This window comes from Balaenoptera physalus (assembly GCF_965194825.1).
Source record: "Balaenoptera physalus genome assembly, chromosome: 17".
NCBI classification, from domain to species: domain Eukaryota; kingdom Metazoa; phylum Chordata; class Mammalia; order Artiodactyla; family Balaenopteridae; genus Balaenoptera; species Balaenoptera physalus.
The window spans coordinates 70,853,654-70,877,560 of NC_138895.1; the positions used below are offsets into that span (position 1 = coordinate 70,853,654).

The 23,907-nt window shown below is 43.0% G+C and overlaps 2 long non-coding RNA genes across 2 annotated transcripts in view; one reads left to right on the top strand and one right to left on the bottom strand.

Annotated features, from left to right (window-relative positions):
- The window catches only part of LOC309646717, a 400,316-nt gene that overhangs the window by 250,640 nt on the left and 125,769 nt on the right, over positions 1 to 23,907 (top strand). The gene's annotated exons all lie outside the window — the stretch shown is intronic.
- LOC309646719 overlaps positions 8,615 to 23,907 on the bottom strand; it is a 109,393-nt gene continuing 94,100 nt past the window's right edge. Inside the window, exon 2 of the long non-coding RNA XR_014255559.1 lies at positions 8,615 to 8,914. This is a non-coding gene — a long non-coding RNA (uncharacterized lncRNA). The remainder of the gene's footprint in view (positions 8,915 to 23,907) is intronic.

The window sequence follows — 23,907 nt, forward strand, 5'->3', positions numbered from 1 at the left end:
CACGCATCACATCTACAAGCTCTTCAAGCATCTCCTCCCAACGTATCCTACATCTATTCTCTCTTCATAACTTCTACTCCCTTGGCTCAGACTCCATCATCTCTCACATGGGCAATTACAAAAGCCCCCTAATACCTCTTCCTGTCTTCAAGGCTGGTAACTCTAAAATACATATCCCTCCCTCGGCTTAAAACTTTTCAGTAGCTTCCAAACGGCAGTGAGATAAAGTCCAAGCTTCTTTCATGGCATAAAGCGTTCTACATAAGCTAGCCTTGCCCATTTCTGCTGTCTTGATGCCTCTCAGAATCTGTACTTTTTCTGGTCATACATTCCGTCCCAACCCTACTTAGGAAAATAGGACCAGCCATGTGTTGGGCATTTATTGTTTTTGTCTGCTCACTCCTTCTCTCCTTCTTTGGGTAACATATCCTACCCTTCTAAGAACATAGATGGCATGTGACCTATGCTGACTAGTTAGAGGATTTCACTCTCTTCCCCAGAGCCCAGTCCAATGATAGCCTTTCCTGAGATTTTCAAAGTGGAGTTGAATGAGAGGTTTAGAGCTCAGAATTGCCATTTTACACCCTGTGAAGATAAAGAAACCAACTCAGAGAGACAAGTAGAAACAAGATACTGGGAGCAAGTCCTCCACACAGCCCTGAACACCCTGGCTCTGGTTTCCAGGCTGATGCCAAGCCTGTTTGCTCAATTCTCCTTTCTATTCCATGAGCCACCCCATGAGCCTTCATTACATGTAAGCATGTGGTTATTCTTTCTCTTCTCCACTAGACTGTACGCTCCATGAGTGCAGGAACTATATTTATTTTGTTCTCCACTGTCTCTCCAACACCTAAATTAATTGAAGGGCAGGTCTGTGGAGGAGAGTAGAGGGGTACGAACTACCAGGTGAGCTCCCAGAGGCCCATCCAAGGTGGACTTTGCATGGACAGATACGTGATTCAGTAGTAAAAGAAGGAACTGCCTCATCCTCCTCTGTACTCTGCGTAGACAAGTGATCAGCTCAAGGTGAGACTTTCTTTCTGGTAACGGACTGGAACTTTGCACTTCCATCCATAATGGGCAGACATCATCGTGAAAGTATAATTTTTGAGGGGAGGTAATCTCATTATTTATGAGACCTGAGTTTAGTTCCTCAGAATCCTTCTCCAGCTAGGCACCAAGTTCTCAAGGGTAGGTATATATATCCAAGAGAATTGAAAACATATGCCCATGTAAAAACTTGCACGTGAATGTTCATAGCACCTTTATTCACAACAGCCCCAAAGTGGAAGCAGCCCAATGGCCATGAACTTATGAGTGGATGAACAAAATGTGGTATGTCTATACCATGTAATATTATTCAGCATAAAAGGAATGAAGTACTAATGCATGCTACAACATGGATGAACCTTGAAAACGTGATGCTAGGTGAAAGAAGCCAGTCACAAAGGACCATATGTTATATGATTCTATTTTTATAAAATGTCCAGAATAGACAAATCCATAGAGACAGAAAGTAGATTAGTGGTTGCTAGGGGCTAAGAGGAGCAGAAATGAGGAGTGATTATTAATGAGTATGGGTTTTCTCTTTGGGGTGATGAAAATGCTCTGGAATTAGATAGTAGTGATGGTTACCCAACCTTGCAAGAATACTAAACCCACTTAATCATATGCTTTAAACACTGAATTTTATTATATGTGAGTCATGCCTCAGTTTTTTAAAGATCTTAAGGGTAGAAGTCTGACACTTTATATTTTTTGTATTCTATATAGACTCTCATATCATTTCCTATTTTGACTGGAGCTTGATGCTAGAATTTTGACTTTTGGTCAAGACTCTCTAATGCAGCCTTGCCAGACTGAATATGTGTTAGACCTAGGAAAGTGTCAGGGAGGAAACTGGAACGAGGCACTGTTTAGTTGTCCATAAATAAGAAAAATAAGACACCTTCATTGGAGGGAGTGAAAAGGGGACCCAGAGCTCTCATCATCTCCTCCCCAGCAACACTCACAGCCTCAGCCCCATGGTCTTAGGATCATCAGGACTCACCCATCATGTTCTTAGCCCTGCCTGTTAGAGGCCCTACACAAAGGTCCAAATTCCCAGGTCATCACCCAGACTCTGTACAGTCCTGGATTTTGCCCCATCTCCCATCTTCCCGCTTCCCAGCGCATCTTCTGAAATCCATTGATCATAATCAGCAAAATCTTTTTATCACTGAACCTCTTCTCTCTGTTTTCATTATGCTCTTGCTCTAACCATGACCTGGTGATTCCCTGAGGACCAGCAACTCTGCAGGTCATGTGAAGAGATAATACCGTTCACCACCCTCCTGGTTGCAGTCTTCACCAGACCCAAGTGACTTCCCATAATTTCCTGAGGATTCTAGTTCTTAACCCACTGTCATTCTCTCCATCACTACTCCTAACCTAACTTGTGGTGATTTCAGTGTCCATGTAGATAAATAATGCTTCCAATGCCCTTGGCCTCTCAGTTTCTTGCTTTCCTCTCCTCCAAGGACCTTATATCTTAGCTACCCACTGCCACGCTCATACCCTAGACCTTGTCATCATCAGTATTTGCAACCTGACTACAATCTTAATTTTATCCATCCCTCTTCCTGATCACCACCTCTGACTTTTCCAGCTCACTCGGTCTGGTATCCAATCAGCAACTTTTCAGCATTTTCAGCATTGTCAGGATAGGAATCGGTCAAATAAACCATGGTCTGCTGAAAAGTACAGCACTTGCAAAGATTGACTACAGGGCCAGACAACCTGGGATCTTACTTACTCCCGCCCACTACTAGCTCTGTGACCTTGGGATAACTATTTAACCTTGATAAGCTTCAGATTCCTATAAAACAGTGACGACAGCAATGGCCGCAGACTCATAAGATTGTTTGAGGATTATTATGAGATACTGTAAAGTGACTAGCATAGTGCTGGACCTATATGGAATTCTTAGTAGAAGAGAGTGATTATGTGGTAAACATCACATGTTTTGGTCAGTCTAGCAATCATTCTTTTTCATACAGGAATAGCACCCCAACTTTACTCGAGAATCAGCTCTTTTCCTGGCGTTGGAAGGGGCTAATCCCTAACCCTACTCCACAGGAAGTCACAGGAAGCCAGTCCTGGCCAGTGGGAGCATTCCAACCCCTGACCATAGTGAATAGTGACTGATTCAGGGATGGGCACATAACTAAGCTGGGTCCATGAGAGTCTCTTCAGGGGCTTTTTGTTGGAACAGTTGGGACAGAGAGGTCCTCCACTGGATGTGGGGCTGGTAGGACCTAAGCAAAGCCCACCTGAGAGCAGCCAACACAGAGGCATGTGGAAGAGAGGGACTGAGGGAGGCTGAGATCTGAGTCCTTGTGCCCAGCCATGTTTAAAATCTGCCTCTGGACTTGCAGTTACACAGGGCAATAAATCCTTTCCATGGTGCTTAAGCCAGTGTGAACTGGGCTTCTATCTCACCCAGAGTTATGACTGTTAGATTTTATAGGGAAATACTAGTCTGCCATCAAAAATGATGATATAAAGCCGTACTGGGACACACAGAGATGCTTATTAAATATTTTTAATTGAAAAAAAACAACTTAGAGAATAATAAGATATCAATAAGAATGAGAATCAAGGAGATTCCATTTTATAAAAAATATGTAACTATACAAAGAAGTCTGGAAGGCTCTATGACAATAGGTTAGCAAAAGATATCTATGTTAACAGTTATATATGCTACATAGCTTAACTCTGGATTTCTGTGGGTGGTGGGACTGTAGATAATTTGTATTTTCTCTTCTTTTTTGCCTGTATTATCTAATGTTTTAACAATGTCCATAGATTATTGGTTCAATATTTTAAAAGGAAGTTTCCCAAATGAGAAAAAAAAACAGCCCTTCCTTGCCACACCTGTAATCAGAGCATTAAATTCTGTCTTTCCTAGGGGCCTCTCTCAGGATCCTTGAGGGTGTCTGGGACTAGGTGAACCTGTTCTGTGGTTTCGTGGCTCCTAGGTGTGCCAGGCCTTATAACCTTGAACTGATGAGAATCACAGAAGCACCATTTACAAGTTTAAATGGTCTTGGGGCAGTTGAGAAATCAGAATTAATCAACTGTGCCCTCTTGGGAAAGGGGCAAACAGAGTGATATGTGTACAGAGCTTTCCAAAGGGATTAATCATGGCTTTGAGAATTGTGTGTGGCGGTGGGCGGGACTATGGGAATATTTACATGTGGTATTATTATCCGGCATGCACGCTGCAGCCTCTTCACTGCTAAATGTTGTATGTCATCAGTTTCCTAGCAGAGAAAGATAGTTTTGCTCACACTTTGAGGGTGGAGATGCTCGGGACCTAGAAATCTTAAGTGACTCATTGAGGGGTGCACAGCAAGAACTGAGTTGTGATTTAGGGTTCTTGACTCCGTGCCCTATCTGGGTGCCAATCATTTTCTTTACGGGCTGCTTCAGACATGCGCAGGACAGGCCTCCCTCCCCTTCTGTGAGCATATTTTTTTTTTTTTGGTCACACCACATGGCATGCAGGATCTTAGTTCCCAGACCAGGGGTGGAAACTGTGCCCCCTGCAGTGGAAGCGAGGAGTCTTAACTGCTGGACTTCCAGTGAATTCCCCTGTGAGCATTTTTTTTTTAATTAATTAATTAATTAATTAATTTATTTTTGGCTGAGTTGGGTCTTTGTTGCTGCACACAGGCTTTCTCTAGTTGTGGCGAGCTGGGGCTACTCTTCGTTGCGGCACGCGGGCTTCTCATTGCAGTGGCTTCTCTTGTTGCAAAGCACAGGCTCTAGGCGTGCAGGCTTCAGTAGTTGCGGCACGTGGGCTCAGTAGTTGTGTCTCGCGGGCTCTAGAGTGCAGGCTCAGTAGTTGTGGCTCACGGGGCTTAGTTGCTCCGCAGCATGTGGGATCTTCCCGGACCAGGGCTCGAACCCGTGTCCCCTGCATTGGCAGGCGGATTCTTAACCACTGCACCACCAGGGAAGCCCCCTGTGAGCGTATTTTAAAAAGTCATGTCAAAATAATTTTCTCCGGGTTTTTCCTTTTAGAAACACTCAAGTTCTCTCCTAGAGTTTATTCCTGTCTATGCCCTAACTCAGAAAGCTAGATTCTCATGTGCCTGCAAATGTCTCTGGCTCCAAATTGGGATTACTGCCTAGAAAAGTTGCTACATTGTGTACATGGGGGAGGTTTCGCATTCTGGGGGTGTGGTGAGCCCTCCCCCAGTGGTTTAGCTCATCTCCATCCTATGCGCCCCCCGCCCCATTCCCACCTCAGACCACTGCTGTCACTCATTCCCTCCTCCGTGCGCTCAGTGCTCTAGCTCCCTGGATCCTGCACTGTCCCCACTTGCCATGCACACCTCCTAACACCGAGTGGTGGTTCCATGGCTGGGATACCATCCTGGGTTCTTCTCTACCTGTTCATCCTACATTTTAGCTTCTCACAGAGTGCTCGCTCGGTGTCAGGTTGCTGTTCTAAGACTTGACAAATGTTGACTCCTCACAGGAGCTGATACTGATACCATGCTGATACCATGATTATTAGCCCATTTTACAGATGAAGAAACTGAGGCACAGAAACTTGCTCAAGAGCCTAGAGCTAGCTGGTGCTGGAGGAAGGATTTGAATCCAGGCAGCGGGCTCCATAGTCCGCCCTCTTAACCCCCCTGCTTTGTCACTCTCCTATAGATGCTTTTAGCCTCCTGCCCTGTGAAGTCACCCTGATATGTGTTTTGGGAATTGCCCACATCCTGCTTTGTGCTTCCAGAGCACTTTGTTGGTCCCTCAAGGATTCCTTTGTCTTTGGCAGGGTTTTCATTAGCCTTGGTCCCCTACCAGCAGAGAGCTTTGCAAGGCCTGGAATTTGGTGTGTCCATCTGTATATCCATGGCATTTTCACTTCCAGATCCTTTCCAAGTCTTTTTTAAACACTGGAGATGTGAAATACATGTGGGCTAAAATGAACTGAAATTTAGCGAATTAGAAGGTCCCATAACAACTAAACCCTTGAAGACAGTCTTGGTGAGATGCTTCCATAAAAAGTTTAACTTAAGCACAAAAAAATGCATAATTCTTATCCATCCGAGAGCTCGGTATTTTCTTTTGAGGATTACTCAGTGTCGTACTTTTCCTTCCATTTCTTCCAACCTTTTAGACATTTCATGACATGAGAGAATCACCCATAAGTAGATAGAGAGTAATGAAAACACATCGAGTCATAGCATCTCCATTCTTGCCAGTTCTGTGACTTTCGGAAAGTCACTTGAGCTTCCTGAATCTTGGTTAGGTCATAATTATACTTAGTGACCTGACACTGCATGTAAGGCAGCTGGCCTAGGGCTTGGTTGACAGTAAAAGCTGTATAAGCGTGACTGTTGTCATCATTATCTCCATGGCCTGGCTGGCAACACCAGGAAAAAGAAAAGGAAACAGCAATCTCTGATATGTTTCTTAACACTCTGGAAAAAGGGTGAAGGAGTATAAAGTGAAGATGACTGGTCAAAATGAGAGCACCATAATAGTGAATTTTCTTTTCCCTTGCAGTCTTCAGTTCCTTCCTAAATAAACAGAAATGGGAGAAAAATATCTGCAGCAGTGCAATGTCCTGAAAGAAACAAATGCCTAAATTCAACTAAAACCAAATTTACTCATTCAGTGCACAATTACAAAGTACCTATACTATGTGCCAGGTACTGAGCTAGGTGTGGAGTTACAGAGCCACCTAAGACATAGTCCCTGTCGTCAAGGAGCTCCCGGTCTGGTGTGGAGACAGACATGTAAGTGAATAACTCAAAATCAGAGCCAATTCCAAGGATTTGCTTTTATGTTAGAGAATTTATGGGAATGTAGAAGAAGGGCTATCTTGAAGGAAAGCTTTGTGTGGGAAATTGAGGTTTAAATTGGGCCTTAAGGGGAGTATGTCAGTCAGAGTTGTTGGTTGCAAGCAACAGAAAGCTTCTCTAGCTAGCTCAAACAAAAAAGGGGAAAGTGTGGGAAGGAGACCAGGGACTCACGGAATTGTCAGGAGGCTGAAATGACCAGATTTGGAAAACAAGCAGAATCAAGGGAGCTGTGGAAGATGAAGAATACGACCCCCAGCAGAGATCACACAGAAGGAATGGGTTAATTTGGCTTTGATGCTGCTGAGAAGATCCTTTATCACTCTCCCAAGGTCAGAGTCCCAGGACAGCATGTGTGACAGGCTGAGCAAAGTCACATGATCAGCCGCTGGCCAAGCCAGGGTAGGGGTAGAGAAGGCTTTTTAGTGGGAGTTGCCCGTTCTTTTCCATCAAGACCATCCACGTGGAGAATTCCCCTGGGGGGATCAGTATTTTTTTTTTTAAATAAACAAAACTTCTTTAAAGGTAAACAAAATCAGAGAGAGTCAGTATTCTAAATGTAAGTGATGCTGGGAACCAGACAGCAAAAAAAGACAACCGTCCTTTATGGGAGGTAGGATTCCAACAGTAAGTGGCCGGGCAGCAGAGGCAGGCCGGGAACAGAACAGAATCTGCAAAGGTAAGGGAGGAATAAAGTTCGTGGGAGGCACTTCAGGGCCGTCAGGCTGTGGCGCAATGCGGTAAGAGTTACATTGAAAGACAAAGGCAGATAGGTTGCGCCCAAATCACAGAAGGTCTTACAAATGCCACGATTAAAAGTCGAGACCTTATGCTGTAGTCAAGCGCAGGGGCAGAAGTCTTTTGAGAAAATAAGACATGCCTGGGAGAGAAGATTAGTTTGAGGCTGTGTTTCTCATCTGTTTTCTCTGCGCGCTTGCACGGTGCTGAGTGCACTGTAACGACAGCAGCGAAAACTACGGGAGAACTTTGAGGGAAGGAAACGAAGCAGCACAGCCTGCGGAAGCCCCCACCCATCAGACTCTAAGTGCGTGAATTTTTAGGAGTTGGCCCTATATTCTGGCTTGGGGGGAGGAGGGGCATGTAACCCAGCTTTAGCCAATCAGAGTATCCCCCCACCCCCCGCCATAGTGATTGGCTTAGGTGTAGACACATGTCCTAAGGCCACAATGTCAGCGGCAGTAATTTGGGGCGCGTTGGGAAAGAGGGCACCTCTTTCTGCAGAGTTGCTAAGTGGGTATAAGTTACAGTGGAGCTGCTGCAGGCCGCCAGGCCCGCCTCATTGGGAGACTCTGCCAGATAACGACGCCAATGCAGAGGAGCGTGGAGCTGGGATGGAGAGAGAGAGAGTGCTGGGGTTCTGGATCCAGCCGTATCTGACCTAGATTTCCCAGAGATCAGTCTCCAGTTTCTGGAACGAACACGTTCTTTCTAGCTCCTCCTCCTTTCGTTCTCTCCTTTCTCAGTGAGGCCACTTTGCGTTGCTTTTGTTACTTGCAACTAAAAAAAAATCTGAAGTCATAAAATTCTCTCTCACAAAAAAGGGGTGGAGTCAGGTGAGTAAAGGAGGGAGGCCTGAGGACTAGTTGGGCGCAGGAGAGGTCTTTGCCAAGAGACGTCTGAGGCACCATAGCCAAAGGCAGCGTCTGGTTCCTTTGGCCCCTCAGTCCAGCGCATTTAGATAGTTTTTGTTTTTGTTTTTTTAATTCCTTTTCTTCTTCTTTTTTTTTTTAAAATTATTTTTATTTATTTATTTATTTATTTATTTATTTTTGCCTGTGTTGGGTCTTCGTTTCTGTGCGAGGGCTTTCTCTAGTTGCGGTGAGCGGGGGCCACTCTTCATCGCGGTGCGCAAGCCTCTCACTGTCGCGGCCTCTCTTGTTGCGGAGCACAGGCTCCAGACGCGCAGGCTCAGTAGTTGTGGCTCACGGGCCCAGCTGCTCCGCGGCATGTGGGATCCTCCCAGACCAAGGCTCGAACCCGTGTCCCCTGCATTAGCAGGCAGATTCTCAACCACTGCGCCACCAGGGAAGCCCCTAGATAGTTTTAAAAATGGACTATGTCACCTTCAAAAGGGGGTGCTTGAAGTATCTGATCGCTTTTTTTTCATAGTATGGTGATGGGACTTGGCAGGTTCTCTCTCTCTGCCGTAGTGTTTTTGTTTGTTTGTTTTTAATTTATTTATTTACTTATTTATTTATGGCTGTGTTGGGTCTTCGTTTCTGTGCGAGGACTTTCTCTAGTTGTGGCAGGCGGGGGCCACTCTTCATCGCGGTGCGCGGACCTCTCACTATCGCGGCCTCTCTTGTTGCGGAGCACAGGCTCCAGACGCGCAGGCTCAGTAATTGTGGCTCACGGGCCCAGTTGCTCCGCGGCATGTGGGATCTTCCCAGACCAGGGCTCGAACCCGTGTCCCCTGCATTGGCAGGCAGATTCTCAACCGCTGCGCCACCAGAGAAGCCCTGCCGTAGTTTTTTAATGAACATGGAAAACTCAATGTCAACATAGAGGATAAGTTAATAATAGTGGAAATTCAGGCCACGCTGGGGGAGATATTTAGAGAAATGAGGTCACGTCCCCAGTGCTCCTCAATGTATAACACTTGGGAGACCACCCTCTCAATTTTCATTCAGGTCAGAAGTTACACAGTGGCGGCCTATGAACCATAGCTGGCCTACAGATGGACTGTTTGGCTTGCAAAATATCGCACACACACGCACAAAAGTTCACCAGTGTTTAAAAGTCAAGAGATTTTACATTTCTGGATTCCCTTGAAAAAAAACGGGAAGGTCTGTGCGCCCTGGACGCATTTTGCTGCCGGCAGCTCTAGGCTGGGTTGAGGAGCAGCTCCCGCTTTAGACGGTATGAGCACCCCAGCCTCCCCCAGCTGCTGTATTCACCTAGGTCACCTGCCCGTCTCACCTGTAAGCATAGGATTCACTGGAAGTATCGCAAATTCTCCCTGACCCTTAGCTTTGGCTGAACACCTGCTTGTGAGTTAATTTCACTACTGTTGGTAAAATAATTCCCTGGAGCTATGAAGAGACAAGTTCAAAATCCTGGGGGTGGGGGGGGGCGGGGGCTTCATCCTTAACACTCACACTAGTAAACATCTTTGAGCTGGAAGCAGAAGTGAAGGACGTGAGGAGAAGAACAACTAGGAAAATGATGCCCTTGTCTTCCTTTGGTTGTGTAACTCTACAGCCAAAGAACAGAGACCTCTGGGGTCAGAGTGCCTGACTTTGAAACCCAGCTTTGCCAGTCATTGCCTGTATGCTCTTGGTCATGTTCATCAACTTTGCTGTGCCTCAGTTTCCTCCTGTGTACAAAGCCCTATATTCTTTGTATCTATAAAATGTAATACATTCTCTTCTCATAGGATTTATGAGTTATTATCTTTTGAGTTATGAGTTTATTTATGAGTTATTTGAGAGTGAGGATTAAATGAGTTAACACACTTTGGAACAGTGCCTGGCACACAGTAAACACTCAATAAATGTTAAAGTATATGTATATATTATATAATGTTTATATATTTATATGTAGATTACATATTAATTTTAAGGCTGTGTTAATTGAAATATTTATCATGCAAAATTTATATGTTCTACATATATTTGTACAAAGTACATTTCTGTGAAGTAAATCCTTTTTTAAAAAAAAATAATTAATTAGTTTATTTATTATTGGGTTGTGCCGGGTCTTAGTTGTGGCAGGCAGACACCTTGGTTGTGGCATGCATGTGAGATCTAGTTCCCCGACCAGGGAATGAACCTGGGCCCCCTGCAATGGGAGCGCAGAGTCTTAACCACTGCGCCACCAGGGAATACCCAGTAAATCCTTTTTAAAATCAGCTTCCATTACAAAAAAATAAAGTATGTTTTTGTTTTTGTTTCTGTTTTTGTTTTAAACATCTTTATTGGAGTATAATTGCTTTACAATGGTGTGTTAGTTTCTGCTTTATAACAAAGTGAATCAGTTATACATATACATATGTTCCCATATCTCTTCCCTCTTGCATCTCCCTCCCTCCCACCCTCCCTATCCCACCCCTCTAGGTGGTCACAAAGCACCAAGCTGATCTCCCTGTGCTATGCGGCTGCTTCTCACTAGCTATCTATTTTACATTTGGTAGTGTATATATGTCCATGCCACTCTCTCACCCTGTCACATCTCACCCCTCCCCCTCCCCATATCCTCAAGTCCATTCTCTAGTAGGTCTGTGTCTTTATTCCTGTCTTGCCACTAGGTTCTTCATGACCTTTTTTTTTTTCCTTAGATTCCATATATATGTGTTAGCATACTGTATTTGTTTTTCTCTTTCTGACTTACTTCACTCTGTATGACAGACTCTAACTCCATCCACCTCACTACAAATACCTCCATTTCATTTCTTTTTATGGCTGAGTAATATTCCATTGTATATATGTGCCACATCTTCTTTATCCATTCATCCGATGATGGACACTTAGGTTGCTTCCATGTCCTGGCTATTGTGAATAGAGCTGCAATGAACGTTTTGGTACATGACTCTTTTTGAATTATGGTTTTCTCAGGGTATATGCCCAGTAGTGGGATTGCTGGGTCATATGGTAGTTCTATTTTTAGTTTTTTAAGGAACCTCCATACTGTTCTCCATAGTGGCTGTATCAATTTACATTCCCACCAACAGTGCAAGAGTGTTCCCTTTTCTCCACACCCTCTCCAGCATTTATTGTTTCTAGATTTTTTGATGATGGCCATTCTGACCGGTGTGAGATGATATCTCATTGTAGTTTTGATTTGCATTTCTCTAATGATTAGTGATGTTGAGCATTCTTTCATGTGTCTGTTGGCAGTCTGTATATCTTCTTTGGAGAACTGTCTATTTAGGTCTTCTGCCCATTTTTGGATTGGGTTGTTTGTTTTTTTGTTATTGAGCTGCATGAGCTGCTTGTAAATCTTGGAGATTAATCCTTTGTCAGTTGCTTCATTTGCAAATATTTTCTCCCATTCTGAGGGTTGTCTTTTGGTCTTGTTTATGGTTTCCTTTGCTGTGCAAAAGCTTTGAAGTTTCATTAAGTCCCATTTGTTTATTTGTGTTTTTATTTCCATTTCTCTAGGAGGTGGGTCAAAAAGGATCTTGCTGCGATTTATGTCATAGAGTGTTCTGCCTATGTTTTCCTCTAAGAGTTTGATAGTGTCTGGCCTTACACTTAGGTCTTTAATCCATTTTGAGTTTATTTTTGTGTATGGTGTCAGGGAGTGTTCTAATTTCATACTTTTACATGTACCTGTCCAATTTTCCCAGCACCACTTATTGAAGAGGCTGTCTTTTCTCCACTGTATATGCTTGCCTCCTAAAGTACATGTTTTAAGGAGAAATAATTTGGTAGAAAACTTTTGCTTAGAAAACAATAAGACGATGACAAATCTCATGAGTCCCTGGGCATTGCTATTATCTGCATCAATTTTTTTTCCTTCATTAATTACAATCCCTATAAATACCTACTTTTGATGAGAGTGTAAATTGCTACAAGTTTTTAAAAAAATGCAATAAAACATTTTCTTTAAACGTAATAAAACACTGTAAGCCAGTAGCTCCTGAACACCAGAGCTTCACCATGTGGATAGTTATTGAACGGGATAATATTAAAGCCCATCACGGGTGTTACCTCTCTATCAAGCCAGAGTTTGAGTAGTTGAGCCAGATTCATAGAAATAGCATTTTTTACACAGAATTGGTATGTTCCAGTAAACAAGAATGTAAAGTAACTTCTGTAATGGAATCCTTTTCTTTTCCTATTAGTAGTATCTAATAAAAATAAAGTATGTGTTCCTAGGGTGTAAATAATTCAGATAGAAGAGTTTGGCTTGGAAAGGAATTAGACAATGTAATGCTTAGTGCCCAGGTGTCCTGGCGTTTACCTGTGTGGAGGCAGGAGAGCCTCTTGTAGCCCACAGGCTCAGAAATCAAAGTCTGGGGTTCACGGACTCCACCATTGATTGGTTGTGTGATTTTCGACAAATGGCTTAACCTTGCTAAGCCTCAGTTTTCTCATCTGCAAAGTGACAGTGACTGTCTTACCCACTTCCAAGAGTAATTGCAAAGACTAAGTGAGATGATTCGGGAAAGAGCCTTGTTCAGGGCCTCGCCCTCAGCAATTGGTTGTTTTCCATATAGAGCCTGTGTTGCTGTAATTTTCCTTTGAAGCACTTTTATGATTCCTGCAAAGACTAAGTGAGATGATTCGGGAAAGAGCCTTGTTCAGGGCCTAGCCCTCAGCAATTGGTTGTTTTCCATATAGAGCCTGTGTTGCTGTAATTTTCCTTTGAAGCACTTTTATGATTCCAGAATCATATCAGTCATGCATTCCTTTCCCTCTTTTCAGGGGTAACAGAAAGGTCTCTCATGCCTGATAACATGCTGGCAATGACATAACTCCCTGCACTCTCCCCACCCCTGCTTTTTCTTTGTTCTTTAAGTGCCAATAATGGTATACTGTATTACCATGTGATGGCATTAGAGGCTTCTCATTCATATGTGATGTTTGGGGTTTTGAAAAGCTGAAGTTTCAGATTTTTTTTAATATATCTTTTCTTACAAAAAATTAGATATGTGAGGTTATTGTGTTGGAGGTTGGGTTCCATGGGAAGCAGAGTCTGAGATGGAGAATTTGCACGTGGGATGCTATGGGGATCAATGGCTGTGGAAGAGTGAAAGGAGCAGAATTGGGCAGAGGGGAAAGTGGGTCTGTGATCCAGTCAAAACAGAGACCTCCGCCCAGCCAGGGAGACTCCGCAGCTGAGGGTGGCACTGAGGAGCTGTCCTCAATTGGGGCAAAGGACCCAGCAATTATAGCCCTGTGTTAAGCAGTCACGTCATGCAGGCCGCTCGGGGAAGGAGCTGTGACCTCGGGTGAGGAGCTCTTTCCACCTAAGGACCATTGTGGCAGTCGGGGGGTGGAGTGGGGAGCCCAGCGGAGCTGTCTGTTATTAACACTTTCAGCCACCAGAGAAACGATGCTTCAGTCCCGAAGGAGAGGGTCTGGATGGTGTAACTCAGAGTCCCCTAAAATCCACCCTGTGCCACTGAGACTCTTTTATTTAATATAAAGGAGAAGTGAATGGGGTGAACTTCAGGCCCTACTACTGTCGCCTGTCCCAAGGTAGCACCTAACACTCATAGTTCCCTTTCTCCACTACCCATCCCGGATCGCCCTCGCCCTCAGCTAACATCTCTGCTGATCCAGTTGGCTTACCTGGTGGAGTGACAGACCCTCATGCAAGTGGTCTGAGCCCCTGGACACCCTGCCCTTCTCTGTGACTGTTGTATTTGTCCACGTGCCTTCTAAATTGGGAAGTCTTCACTGACGGGATAGGCCCCTGAATCTTCACAGAACTTATTTCCTGCCTTCTTGACCACTTGCGGCTTACCAACATCTCCCATGTATTTGCCACTTCTTACTCATCTGGTCTGATTAACACGATGTCATCAGTACCGTGAACCAGTGTGACACACTTTGAAACGTCTAGACGGTCCAGGTCACTTTGGCGTATATTAGCTCAGTCCTGATGCTCATTTGGCATATAGTCTCATTCCTCCCTATGAGGCCAGATTGTAAATGGATACTGGTGTCCATTCCAAGTGAATGCAGACTGCTTTTCATTCTCCTTTCTAGTAGGGATCAAAAAGAACGCATTCACTAGATCAATGGCAACATACTGTGTGCCTGAGAGCGTGTAGTCTAATCTAATTAAGATCCGATTTCTGACATGGCAGTTGCAGTTGAGGCCACTGTTTTGCAGAAGGCCACTGGCATCCTCCGGGATGCACCTGGCTTTGGAGGTGTCATGGTAGGGATCACTGCCTCTCAGCCTTTGGGTCTTTAAGGGAGGCACTAATCTCTGCTGTCCTCCCGATACAACGATATTTTGGATTATTTTGGATTAGCCATGTTGGCTGTGGGGAAGGCCAATTTCAAAAGCTTCCACTGGATCTTTCCCATTATAATAGCTCTTACCCCACAAACCAAGGAACCAACGTGGATGCTCAGTGAACTGCCAAGTATAGCTATTAAAATTACATATTTGGGGACTGACCACTAGGTTTGTCCATGGACATACTGGACCCACAGTGAGCCAGACTCAATTTATTACCTGGTCCCCATAAGCCCCTAATATCCTGAGGGGCCAGTTGACACTTCAGTTCTCAGATACCAATAACTTAGACCTGTGTCCAACAGTCCTTGAAATATTTGGATATCTGCCTTTCCCCAAGGTAGGATTACTTGAGTAAATGGCCATAGGTCTCCATAGCTCTATATGGGTCACCCCTCGTATGGTCAACCATCCTGGTTTTCCCAGGGCTGTCCCTGTTTAAACACTGAACAACATCCTGCATCCCTGGAAATCCCTTAGTCCCTGTGCAAAACAAAATAGTTCGTCACCCTAGACTCCCCCAATTCCCGAGGATGAACTACCACCTTGCCACTCATTATAACAACTGCATCCACCTTCCTTTGTTGGTTAAACATTACCTGGCCTCTATTATTTTAGAATCGCTCACCCCCAGGGAGCCCAGTTCTGTTACTGCATCTCCTGTGGTCAGCTTGGGTCGTCAGAATAAGGTCACCACCGAGCTTCTCAGAAATGCCAGTGACCCTTACGCCAGAACATTTCCTATCACTTTGCTAGAGTTTCCTCTCCTCAGGAGGTTTTCAGACCTTAAGAGTAGATCCCTTCTAACATGCCCACTTCTTGAAATTTTGATTCCTTCTTCCATACCTGCCATGGTGATTTGGTATTTCTCTGTCACTTGGTGTTGCCTGTTGCTTTTTCCAAGCTTCCAAGGGCTATTCTAGTGGTATGCTAGCACCATCTTTTATAGTCCTTGCCGGGATATTAAATCCTGTATCATGATAGAGTGCTCTCACATTGATAAACTCCACCTTACCCAACCTGATATTCTGACCCCCTGGATCCAGGACCCTCAGGATCCAGCCCCCACGCTCTTGCTTCTGCCTGTACATGTTGGCTGCATCATGCAGTCAGTTCATTGAGTGGATAATTCCATTTCTCCCCTAGTAGACTCAGGACTCCCCTGTCTGGTTTATGTTGTGACTTAACCCTAACAGCTACTGGTCTAGTGCTAGGAGGAAGGTGGAGGTAGATCCCGAGGAGGGTGAGTTACAAGACGGGGAGGCCTCTGAGTCATCTCCTAGGTTGCGGGGATAGCCTTTAACAGGGAGGAGTGGGCAACTTCTGCAGGCCAGAGGGCTCCGGGGTATCTGAGGATTCCAGATTTTCAAATGCATCAACATCAGTGTCCCTGTCTCGTCTCAGGGTCCCATTCTTTCTTATCAGAGCCTGACTTGGGCATAGCAGACCTGCCTTATTTGGGAGTTTAACCTTCTTGGGAGCTTGACTCCTCTTATGATTAAGCCCTGGTCCTCATCTTCAGCACCATATTCTCTCCTGGCTGTGAGAGATGAGAGTTTCTTATTTGCTGGCAAGAGGCTCTCTGGCTTTCACACTTAGCCTTTAATTGCTAATAAACCACCACTAGTGTTTTATCATTTTTTTTTCTTTTCTAAAGCATCCATTTTCTCCATCAATAGCTATCCAATTCTGTTTTATTATACTTATATTAAATATAATTGTCCACGTATTTCTCAGCCTGATATATTGTCCCCATGTGGTGAACCATCCCAGTTCACAGCTGGGACTGTGTTAATAATTGCACTGGTGCACATGTGCCGGGGGGTCATGGCTGCACCCACCCCCAGGATGGAGTTCTCAGAGCCTGTTTCCTAAGACCATTCCTCAGACTATTCTGGCACAGGTTGCCACATGTTCAGTTCCATGGGAAGCAGACTCTGAATTGGAAACTAATTGAAGAGGGCTCTCGGGGTCAAGGGCTTCCAAAGGGAAGAGAAGAAAGTGGCAGCGGACAAAGGGAGGAGTTGGTCTGTGTTGCAGTCACAGCACATGCCTCAGCAAATCCCACAGGACTCGCAGGAGCCGAGATGGTCTTGCACTGGGGCAAGGGAGACAGGCATTTATCCCCATGCATTGACCAGTCGCAGGATGCAAGTTGCCACCAGAAAGGTGACCCTCTTTATGGAGGAGGGGCTCTCAACACTCCCAGTATCTCTGGGAGTGAGGGTCTCAGTCCCTAAGGGAGATCAGCATAGTGCATCATGGCGTAGTGTTTACCAAATGTGCTGAGGATCGGGTGGCATATTGAGCAAATCTGTGAAATATGGAACTGGATAGGTTCTCAACTGGATGGGGCATCCAGGTTCATTTACTTGCACTAATGCTTATTGGGTCACTGTGGATTTAAAAGTGAAAAAGCTACATCTCAGCTCTGGAGGTGCTTTGTTTGGATCTGATGGGAGACACTGGCCATAAAAAGGTAACTTCAGTGTCACAGAGGATTGCTGGTTCAACCCTCTCATTTTATAGAAAAGGAAACTGAGTCTCAAGGATGCAACATTACGTGACAAAGGTCACAAAATGAGTTGATTGCAGGTGTGAACCAGGACCCACACCTCCTGATTCTCAGGCCAGGGCCATCAACCCTGCCCAACATTGTCCCCACTAATTTGCTTTGAAATTGTTTAAGGTCAGTCACATTTGCAAATGCAAACAGTGGAAAATAGTTAAAGCCAGAATGGGGAGGATTCCTCATTGCAGTTGAGGAAAATCCAGTTATTGGCTGGGATTTTCTATTTGGGTTCTCAGCATTGACTCAGTTTGGACTCCCCAGAGCAGGGGTTTCCCTGGTCATCTTGGCTGCCATCTTGGAGAGGTGAGACTACTGAACAGTGGGGGCGAGGGATGTAGGTGCTCTGGGCAATAACAGCTTTGGAGAATATCCTGGATTGAGGTAACGGGGTCAGAAAGACACCTGTGGGTAAACGCCCTGTCATGCATGTACTGATAGCATCTCAAACCCTCCGGTGGTCGGGTGGAGCTTGGAAAGCCTCCGCTGGCGCAGCAGGACGCTGATGCTGTTACATGACAGGTTGATCTCATCAGCCTGCTCTTGAGGTTGGCTTTGGGGTGAATCATCTCAATGGCCGGAACAAGCAAGTAAAGCCAAGTTCACCAGCTAATTGCTCCGTCTTCATCTGCATCTTGCCAGCATGGATGGAACTTTGCCTTTCACCCAAGAGATTTGAGGTCCTACCACAATCAGTCCCACCAGCCACTGTCCCTTTCCTCAAGCTGTTGACTTCTTAGGCTCTATCCTTCCTTCACCCTCACAAAACCCTGCCCTTCTCTACAGATCTCAGCAACATTTAATAGAGTGACGAGACTCTTAAGAGGAAGTGCTTCCCCATGTTAGGCTTAATTTTCTACTTACAGTTTTTCTATGACCCCACATTTATATATAATATGTATTACACACATTTATTATATATTTATAATAGATATATTAAACATATTTATATAAGAGCATAACATGATTCTATATTAAACATATTTATATAATATTAGATCATAATTTTAAATACATATAAATTATATTTTATTACAGTACAAATATATATTACATATAAATAATATGTAACAAATAAATATCTATATATTATATATCATATATTTATTTATCATGTATTTATTGGGGACCCAGTGACAACACTCAGCTGAACTCACCCATTAAGTCCCACCCAAAATGTCACTTCCTCCTCCATGAAGATGTCCCCCAACACCCCCAGACTGATGTATCCTCCCTTCTCTGTGCTCAGTGCACCTTGTGTGTACCTTCCTGAACACTTATCTCAGTCTTTGAATCACTTCCTTATTTTTCTATCTTTTTATCACTGGACCAAACTCTTTCCAATTACAGTTGTATCATTTCGATCAGATGATCCTTAGTACCAAGTCCTAAGTCCTCAGAACTCTAATGACACTCAGTAGATGTTTGTAGAATGAATGAAGTTAGTACAATGCCCAGCTCATAGAAAATGTTAAGCAAACACATGCTGAATGAATGAAGAAGGAACAAATTGATAAATGAACATAGTCTGGGCTGAAAGCAGATCTGTCCCTCACAAGCATTTGCAGGGCCTGGGCAAGAGGACAAGTTGAGGCCCACATACCATATGTCTAAATAATTTCAGAAAACAAGCTGACTAACAGACTTAAATAAAATGCTCCCTTCCTCCTACCTTGGTAAATACATCTTTACAATGAAAAGTCAAAAGATACATGAAAAGTTATGCATTTTGTGTGACTAAAAGTAGGCAAAATATCAAAGATGTCCTAACTATAATTAATATTGCAAATGTTTAGATATTTTGTTGAGCTGATGGTGTTGAGATAAATAATACAAGCATATACATAATTCATAAATTCTTATACAGCTGGTCTATACCATTTATTTTTCTTGCCTTCATTTCAGCAAAAGCACTGGGGTTTTTTGTTTGTTTGTTATAATCAAGTCTTTCACATAATATATGTTCTGTTGACAGTAATGGCAGATTGCATAACCTTTCTTGGATCACTGAAGTTTTTAGATCTTTTTATATAGAAATTAATTTCAACTTAGAGAAGCACAAATATATAAAGTCCTATGTACAAGAATATTATGTGCAGCAGCAGCTTATTGCAGTTAGTGGTTTACAGTGACAAAAATAGAAACAAATGGACCCATCACTATGGGAATGGTTGAATAAATTTTGGCATAGCTGAACACATTATGCAGCCACTTAAAGAAATAAATGAGTCATATCAGTTGACTTGGAGGGATTTCCATGAGATATTCCCAAGGAAAGCCATATGTAAAGAAATGTGAATAATTCATCTCATTTCTATAAATAGACAATGACAGAAAGCTATGTGTGTATGTGTATTTTTACATATTTATATATGGTTTACTTGAAAATGGAGAAGAATATAGAAGGAACCACATTAATTGTTAACCTGGATTTTCTATACGTGTGTGTTGGAGGGGGTGATGATGCAGGTGTAGAAGAGATGCAGATATGAAAAGAAAACGTAAAATCTGGCTAAAAAGAATACTCCATGCTTGATTTGATCTCAGTTGTTCAATATGCTGTATGTGTGTGTACGGAAGATAGGATATTGGGGGAAATTTTTACATCTATATTTACTGATGTGGAGGTATAATAGATATGTAATTGTCCAGAAAATACTGAGCCATCCTTCTATTTCATTCATAGCAAATAAACAAAGTAAAAACCCTGTCTATATGTGTCTGTGCTTTTAGATGGATGAACAAGGAGAGAGATGTCGAAAGACATGTACCAGGCCATGGTATATGTACTAGGGACTGGAATAAAGGGTGGAGTGGGAGAAAGATAGTTTTTTCTTCATACATCTGTTTTTTTGTGTGTTTTTCTTTTGTTTGTTTGTTTATTGAAGTATAGTTGCTGTACAGTATGTTACAGGTGTACAATATAGTGATTCACAATTTTTAAAGGTTATACTCCATTTATAGTTATTATAAAATATTGGCTATATCCCCCATGTTTTACAGTATATCCTTGTAGCTCATTTTATACCTAATAGTTTGTATCTCTTAATCCCCTACTCCTATATTGCCCCTCCCCCTTTCCCTCTCACCACTGCTAACCACTAGTTTGTTCTCTATATCTGTGAGTCTGCTTTTTTGTTATATTCACTAGTTTGTTGTGTTCTTTAGAGTCCATAGATAAGTGGTATCATACAGTATTTGTCTTTCTCTGTCTTACTTATTTCACTTAGCATAATACCCTCCAAGTCCATCCATGTTGCTGCAGATGGCAAAATTTCATTCTTTTTTATGGCTGAGTAGTATTCCATTATATATATAAAACTACTTCTTTATCCTTTCATCTGTTGTTGGACACTTAGGCCGCTTCCATATCTTGGGAATTGTAAATAATGCTGCTATGAACGTTGGGGTGCATGTATCTTTTCAAATTAGTGTTTTTGGTTTTTTTAGATATATACCCAGGAGTGGAATTGCTGGTCATATGGTAGTTTTTAGTTTTCTGAGCAATCTCCATAATGTTTTCTACAGTGGCTGAACCAATTTACATTCCCACTAACAGTGTACAAGGGTTCCCTTTTCTCTGCATTCTCGCCAACATTTGTTATTTGATCAGTGGAAGAGGATAGAGAGCCCAGAAATAAACCCACACACCTATGTTCAATTAATCTACCACAAAGGAGGCAAGAATATACAATAGAGAAAATACAGTCTCTTCAGTAAATGGTGCTGGGAAAACTGGACAGCTACATGTAAAAGAATGAAATTAGAGCATTGTCTAACACCATATACAAAAATAAACTAAAAATGGGACTTGCCTGGCAGTCCAGTGCTTAAGACTCCGTGCTTCCACTGCAGGGGTCACGGGTTCGATCCCTGGTCAGGGAACTAAGATCCCACATGCCGTGCGGTGTGGCCAAAAAAAATAAAAAAGAAACTCAAAATGAAAGAAAGACCTAAACGTAAGACTGGATACTACAAAACTCCTAAAGGAAAACATAGGCAGAACACTCTTTGACATAAATTGCAGCAGTATTTTTTGGGATCTGTCTCCTAAAGCAAAGGAAATAAAAGCAAAAATAAACACTTGGTACTCAATTAAACTTAAAAGCTTTTGCATAGCAAAGGAAACCATCGACAAAACGAAAAGACAACCTACTGAATGGGAGAAAATATTTGCAAATGACATGACCTGTAAGGGATTAATATCCAACGTATATGAACAGCACATATGACTCAACATCAAAAAAACAACCTGATTAAAAAATGGGCAGAATAACTGAGTAGACATCTTTCCAAAGAGGAAATGCAGATGGCCAACAGGCACATGAAAAGATGCTCAACATTGCTAATCATCAGGGAAATGCAAAGCAAAACCTCAGTGAGAGGGCTTCCCTGGTGGCGCAGTGGTTAAGAATCCGCTTGCAATGCAGGGGACGCGGTTCGAGCCCTGGTGCGGGAAAATCCCACATGCCACAGAGCAACTAAGCCCGTGCACCACAACTACTGAGCCTGCGCTCTAGAGCCTGCGAGCCACAACTACTGAGCCCGCATGCCACAACTACTGAAGCCCGCGTGCCTAGAACCCGTGCTCTGCAACAAGAAAAGCCACCACAATGAGAAGCCCACGGACCGCAACGAAGAGTAGCTCCCGCTCGCCGCAACTAGAGAAAGCCCGCGCGCAGCAACGAAGACCCAAAGGAGCCAAAAATAAATAAAAATAAATAAATTTATTTTAAAAAAACACACAATGAGATATCACCTCACACCTGTCAGAATGGCTGCATCTGTTTTGTTTTACTGGTTACAAGAAGTATGCAAACTTTAATATATTGCTTTTATAATTTGAGATATAACAAATCAGGTCTTTTCTAAAAAATGGAAGTCCTTGGAGACCTGGGCTTCATCCTGATACTGCCACTTATTACCTCCATTTCCTTAGGCAACTTCCTAAACCTTCGCAGTCCTCAGTGTTCTCCTCTGTAAAACAGGTTCAATAACACTATCCAGCGCATAAAGTAAATAGGATTAATTCAAGGAAAAACTTAGCATAGTAGCCAGCAAACAGGAAGCACTTCCTTAAGTGTTTGCTATTATTACTACTACTATTCTCATTATCACTCCTCCTCCTCTTCTGCCTTTTACAAGAAGAGTGTTTGAACCAGATGTAGGGGGATAGCAGCTGGAGAGCATAGCAGAAGTACTGAAGTGTGAGTAGCTAAAGAGGCTTTTTATAAGACATCTGTAACCACACTGCTGGGTGGAAGGAAGCTGTTAAAAGCCCCAAGGTGGTCACATAAAACTGAGATTAAATAAATGAAAAATCAGTTTTGCACATTTGACTTTGGAACCATGTAAATATTTTATATTATTAAAGAATTAAAATTTGAAATTTCATTTCATAGAAAACTAAATTTAAAAAGCAGTGTATAAATGTCAAAAGTGAAATGAAATAAATGAACCTAATTGTGCATCTGGCTGGTGTTGTAATCACTCAGAAAGGAACTAGTTCTTTAAAACTCACTGATTTGACTCTACATCACTAGTGAGATATACTCTAAGGACAGAAATAACTTCAAAAAAATGTTTTAGCTGCTTCCAGTGACCATGTTATTGGTGGTAGCATTTGAATTGATATTCTGAGCCTCCTAACGACAAACAGGAACTCACACTCAGCCACACCCTCTCCCACCCACCCCAATCCTGTTGCATATTCACTAGTTGTTTTATTTGGATAACATGATCATCTATGTCATTTCACCAGATCATTTGACAAGTGTTACCCCCAGAAAATTCAGAATAAGTCTATGTGCAACCCGTAAACACAGTCCCTAATATTCATGGCATATGCTTACAGGGGCCATGATTTCAAAATTAGATTGTTTTAGTTATGGTTTTTTTCCCTTGGCTGTGTGATGACAGGGTAAATAATGATTGAAATATGAGTGTTCTCATATGTTTTCCCACCCTCTGCTCATTAAAGAAGATTCTGACTTGGACTACTTAGGTCCTTGTCCGCCTCCACCCTCCACGGAGGACCTGGTCTCGCTAGACCAGCTCTTGGGCTTTTGTGATGGGTAATCATAAGACGATGGAGAAGACGGGAAGACGGTAAGATGCACATGGGAAGCAGAGCTAGGAGTCGTTCATGGGGGATTATTGAGAACATGTGCAGCTGTAGTGTGTGAAGACAGTGGGCATTAGGGGAGAAAAGTGTTTGATAAATACAGGTTATTTTGACATTCATTTTTTGCATGAACTATGTTTCTTTAACCATAACTCTACTGAACTGGACCACATGGATCATGAATTTATAAATGATACAGTTGCAATGAACAGAGACTTGCCCAAGTTTCTCAGAAAAGTTGCGGAGAGGATTTTAAGGACACAGAAGGGCTGTGATTGGGATTGGGGCATGTCTGAAACAGAAGCAGTTCCAGGGATGATCTTCTCATGGGCTCCATTGTCTCATTCATATGGCTCCTCTGCTTCCTTCATTGTTCTGTTTTCCTAATGCCTTTGGGTAGCCTCTCGTTACACCTG